Genomic DNA, 6324 nt, shown 5'->3' on the forward strand with positions numbered 1-6324 from the left:
GGTCACCTGGTCCAGCCCTAACTATATGCTTTAGCAAAAAGGGAAGTTTTAAGCCTAATCTTAAAAGTAGAGATAGTGTCTGTCTCCTGAATCCAAACTGGCCGGCCTCCGGACCAGCTCTGCCGTCGTCGCCGCCGCTGGCTTCCGCGCCTTCGCCTGAGCCTCCGCCGTTGCCGTGTTTTGTTTTGGGACCTTTTGGGCCTCCTGTTTTGTTTCTTTGAACATGAGTTTTGTACTCTCCTTTTTCACGTTTCATGTTCCTATGTTCTGTGTCTCCCAGTCTGTGTTAAGTTTGTGTGTGTTGTGTCATTACGTGTATGTGCTTCCTGTTTTACTTTGAAGGTCTCTGTCTGATGTCAGTGCGTTGTGTTTATGTTTCCCTTGCCTCGTCAGCTGTGATGTCTCCCAGGTGTGTTTCCCTCCTGTTTCCCATCCCTTGATTGCTGGTGTGTGTATTTATAGGCTGTGTCCCAATTCAGGGTCTGCACGCTTGAAGTACGTGCACTATGTACGGTGTGTACTATAAGTACGAGAAGTGCGAAAGTGCGGAAGTGAGAGGCTTGTGAAATGGGACGGTCTAGCCTTCGCCGTGCTGCTCAGGTTGCCTAGCAACCATGATACTAATGGCGAGAAACGTCCCATACAGCATTGTTTGACAGAAATGAAGGAGAAAAAATGTTTTGGTGGTCATTCATTTTTGTCATTACATCACTGTGATTAGTTGAGTATCTGAGGCTGAGACCACAGCACTGTAAAACATGATTGTTGGGTACAATGGGTTGGGTTCTGTACTGAACAATCATTTCAAGATTAGTTAGTAAATACCAATTAGCTAATGTTGTTCACGAGACTAACATCATCTCACTGTGGTGATGTAAATATAATATGGCCAATATTTTACATATATATATACACACACACACACACACACACACACACACACACACACACACACACACACACATATATATATATATATATATATATATATATATATATATATATATATATATATATATATATATATATATATAATAATCTCTTGTCAACTTCACACAAAGTTTGTGGTAACAAAATCAAACTGACGAGGATCTCGTTTGAAAAGCATGCACTCACGAGACAAAATAAAAACAGACTGCTCAAAGCAAAAGCAGAGCCCTCACAGCTGGTAGTACAAAACACAGTGACAACGTGCGTATTAGTTACCCTCAGTCCCAAAAGCATAAATATGAAAAAAATGGGATCATCAAGAATATCCTAAAAATGGCATTGAGGGGGTGTTACAGTGAAAAAAACAAAAAGCAGCCAAATTTTCATCTGAAAATGTTGAATTTTAGTAAAAACAATGCTCTGTATTTTGATACTGTCGTTACAGACAAAGCGGATGTTTAAAGCCTTTGGATGCACATTTGAAATGCACTCATTCTCCTTATCAGCTGGAAACATTAAAGCCGGATAATGACTTTTTCGAACGGATAAAAACTATTGAACAAACAGCAATGTTGAGCCTGTTCCAAAATTTGAATGTACATGTGCGGGTCTTGTTGAATTATTAAACATACTTTCTTTAATTTTTCGAGCCACAAAAACAACAACTTTTAATTTTCTTCTGCTTGAGTATTGACCTAGGCACAGGTGTCGAACTCCAGGCCTCGAGGGCCGGTGTCCTGCAGGTTTTAGATGTGTCCTTGATCCAACACAGGTGATTTAAATGGCTAAATTACCTCCTCAACATGTCTTGAAGTTCTCCAGAGGCCTGGTAATGAACTGATCACTTGATTCAGGTGTGTTGACCCAGGGTGAGATCTAAAACCTGCAGGACACTGGCCCTCGAGGCCTGGAGTTTGACACCCCTGACCTAGGGTATCTCTACTTATCATTGCTGAGTCAGTTGTCTGTGCTACTTTTTTCAAGGAGCAGTGGATTACTGGTAAGGGTGACTTTATGTGTTTAGTTACTTAAGTGGAAGTACTGTGGAAAGTTTTACCTTACATACATAGGTCTGACGGTACAGCTTCTGAGGTAACTGTTTACAAAATGTTATATTCTATCCACAAGTTCTTTGCAATTTTACATTGATAAACATTATCCTTAACATATTTGACCCTCATAAAGTACCATGGCCATCACACTGTCATTTAGAATTGTTTAAATAACTCGTGTCTTAAGTCCTTCCATCAAACAGAAAATAAAAAAAAGTTGCATGGTTCACTTTTATATCACAAAATGTTAGAAATATAAGTTGTTCACAACAACCTAAAAGTTTGGGAGTTTAAAATGCAAACCAATGGAAGCAGAAGTAGAAGACTATAATGTCACAGAGCCCACGGTGTCTATTATTGTGTAGACATTTATAAATAAGAGCTTAATAAAGATGCTTAATTTCTTAAGAAATATGCAGGTGAAGTGGTCTTTATCAAAAGTAGAAGTTACATCTGTGGCTAAACCACTGTACCCAAAAACTTTAAAAATCTACTGTGTGTGATGCTGTGTAAGTAAAGCTTGCCCTTCACACCCGCGTGTAACAAACCATCTGTTGGGGGTTGTGAATTTGACACCTCAGCATTGTGAAAGTGGGGAAACATGCTTCTGGCTGAGCATAAGTTTTCTGCTTACAACTTAGAATCTCAGTTCTAAATGAAATTCAGATGTTTTTTTAAGTATGGCTAATGTATTATTTGACTTCTAAGGCACACACACACACACACACACACACACACACACACACACACACACACACACACACACACACACACACACACACACAAGAACAACAACAGCACAGAGAAGAAGAGGGGGTAATTTTACTATGCATCATAGAAACGCAATCATTCATCTTCCGACTGTATCTTTCTGTTCTGGCTTTAGAATCATAGGTTGTTTACTGATCCGTACTTTGGGAGTCATACTGTTGTGATACTGGGGAGAAAAGGGTTAGGTTTGATAGACTAAACCCTTACACACAAAACTTCAAAAACCTAAAGAGTGTGTGAGACTGCTAGCTGTGTTGTTCAGCAATAAACCTGTCTACAAATTTTGTTAGTAAAGAGTGACTTGTACTTCTGTCCCATTAAGCAACGGTTTAACAAATTTCACTGCAAACTATAAAACGAATCTGGATTTAAATAGAACATAGTAGTGATGGAATAAGTGCAGGAAACACTAGTATAAGGTGTCTATGGAACAAATCTCCTTCAGCGTTCAAAATGACCAAAGTGAGGACTACAAGCGTTTCTCTCAGTTGGTTGTGTTTAGGGAAAACGCAGCTAAATACACTGAGACTGCTCCACATTGTTAGTGAGTTAACTCTGGATATCTGTCGGTTTTGTCAAACTTTGAGTGAACAAAAGCAGAAAAACAGTAAAAGATGCAGACGGTGAAAGTCTGGTTTATTTCATGAACACAATGAAACATTTTACAGTCCACAGAGCAAAGTAGCATACATGATAAATAGATACACATAACACAGACAGTGAGAAGTAAAACTCATCGTCTTACCACATGTTATATTCTGTAAACTTAAGAGAAATTAGAGTTTAGTGTTTTAAAGTCATCTATTAAAAAACATGAGTCAAGATTGCTGAACGATACTTTAACGATGCTTCATATCACAGTCTTTATGATGATAAAACATGTTCTCTCATTAGTAGATGTCTGCGCTGTCACTTGTCATGAAAATGTCCAGAGCCAGGGTTCAAGCTTCCTCTTCAATTACCATTGATCATTAATAGGGTCACAAAAGATTTGTCACATTATCCCCATAAACAACACGCTTTTATAGAAATCATTGTGACACAAATATTTAGATTCTTGTTTCACAATGTGCACGAACTCAAAATCTTTAGAGTTTCATATTTATAAAGTATCACAAATAATACATTTATACCATTGTATGAGCTACACTTCTTGCAAAAAAAACTGATTGGAAATGCGTTTCAAAAAAGCCCCTGTCGTGACCTTCCTTCTGTGAGGGCGCACACACACACACACACACACACACACACACACACACACACACACACACACACACACACACACACACACACACACACACACACAGAGAGAGAGAGAGAGCTGTATTGTTGCTTTTCTCTATTGTATGAGCAACGCCAGTAGGTCAGAAACGCTCTGTGCGGGTAGCAAAGTCGGCTCAACGCACATCCAGGCAACCGTGTGAAAGAAGGTGTCGCTGCAGCTAGGCTCTCAGAATAGTCAGGCTTTTGTTTATATTTGCATTCTGGTGCGTTAAAACTAGCAGCCTCTGTGTCCCGCTTGGATCATCATTCCGAAAATTCAGATATTTAAATAAAATGGTGAATTGGCTAGTGATGAGGAGCCACTTAGATCCGTAAAATGAGGTTTGATTAAATTAAACTCTTATGAACAGCGATGAATTCTACCTCTCTGCTGATGTGTTCCAAACAAACGATGTTTTCTTCATGTCCAAACTGAGTGCTAACTACCTCACACCACTGTGTCTGGGATCGGAAAAAATAAAAAGTTAAAACGCTATACCTTGCGGCAGTTGTGAAGTGCTGAGGAAAATACTGTGTGTCTGATGGGGTGTTTTTATATAGGTGGATTTGGTTTCAGTTGGCCTCTGAGATGCAGATATAAAGAGCAGGTTGTAATGAAAAAGGTGGAAAAACTATGGAGGTTCGGTTAGTCAGTAGGAGGTGTAATTGCCAGATAAAGGAACTGTTTGTAATGAAAAAGATGGAAACTATGGAACTACCGTTGGGACGTGCGTGCTGGGATGCTCTTGTTAAGGAGGCTGCTTTTATTGTTTTATGACTTGTTTTGCTGACTGTTGGGCGGAGGCCCTACCTGTAAGCCCCTCTGTCTAATCATCAAGTCTTACTGTTGCAGTGTGTGGCTATGTGTGAATGTGTGGTTTTAGAAGTATCACAAGAAAAGTTTATTTCTAAATGAATACATGTTGTTTGTGGTGCTCTATTTAAAACCATTAGCTTCTGTGTCTTTCAGAGCGCTAAAGAATGTGAAATGCTCCTTAAGCAGTTAAATTAAATGCTGTGTGGGAATACTCGGTTTTTAGAAGTATCACACGCAAAGTTTATTTCTAAAAGAATACATGTTGTTTGTGGCACTCTGTTTAAAAACTATTAGCCTCTGTGACTTTTCGGAGCGCTAAAGAAAAGTAAAATGCTCCTAACTAGTTAAATTAAAAGTAAAATGCTCCTAAACTGGTTAAATTAAATCATCTATGTCTAAATAACAGAGCTCTGAGACCTATACAATCCTTAAAAAGAGTTTAATTTAAACACATAATGGTTTCATTAAATAAAATGCTATTAAACACATGTGAACTCATATGAGCCCTGAACTCACATGCACGTGCTAAGCCAGTACATGCGTACATGCACTCACATGGACGCGCTGGGGGAAAGGGGAGGGGTGAGGGGTGGGGGGCAAAAAAAGTGCCATTATATTACTACTCACAGAGATGAGTCCACTGTCAGAGGCCATAAGAAGATCATTTGTAACCTTCACTAAAGCTGTTTCTGTGCTGTGATGAGCTCTGAAACCTGACGGAAACTCTTCAAATAAGCCATTCCTCTGCAGATGATCTGTTAGCTGTTTGACAACTACTCTTTCAAGGATTTCTGATATGAAAGGAAGGTTGGAGATTGGCCTATAATTAGCTAAGACTGCTGGGTCTAGAGATGGCTTTTTAAGTAAAGGTTTAACTACAGCCACCTTGAAGGCCTGTGGTACATAGCCGATTATTAGAGATAGGTTGATCATATTTAAGATTGAAGCATTAATTAATGGCAGAGGAAATAACATCACCCTGTTGAGCTCTAATTGTAGTCATTAAGGATTCAAGGATTGAATGAAGCTTTTAAGTTAAAGCAATTGCTAGAATCTGCCCATGGTTTTCTTTATCTGACCATGTAGATAAGTTCTGTTTTTCTTTCTTAACGAAGACCAAAAAAACCCACCAAAAACAGCCAATCTGTAAACTCCTTGACATCACACTTAGATTATCCTTCCATGTTCAAAGTGCCCAGCCTGAAGGCACCACAACTTTGTTTGTTCCAGAAGTATCAAGTATCGGGTGTCTGACTAAAGACTTCTTTTTTCCTTTCACTGAGGTCTTCATCTGTTTTACCTCCTTCACAATATAATATGTACTTTTTTTGTACAACATACAAATGCATATAAGTTCTTAGCCTCATCTTCCATTGAATTTTCTATCTTGATTACTTAGAGACGAATGTTTGAAGGAGAGAAAAAAATTTAAATCACAGCTCTGTAAGTGTGTTATTAACCCAAAACATGGTTAACCATTGTTAATGAGGA

The sequence above is a fragment of the Aulonocara sp. 'chitande type north' Nkhata Bay genome, linkage group LG20 (genome assembly GCF_057382095.1).
Source record: "Aulonocara sp. 'chitande type north' Nkhata Bay isolate Kocher_YH1m ecotype deep benthic linkage group LG20, A_spYH_male_GT1.1, whole genome shotgun sequence".
Taxonomy (NCBI): Eukaryota; Metazoa; Chordata; class Actinopteri; order Cichliformes; family Cichlidae; genus Aulonocara; species Aulonocara sp. 'chitande type north' Nkhata Bay.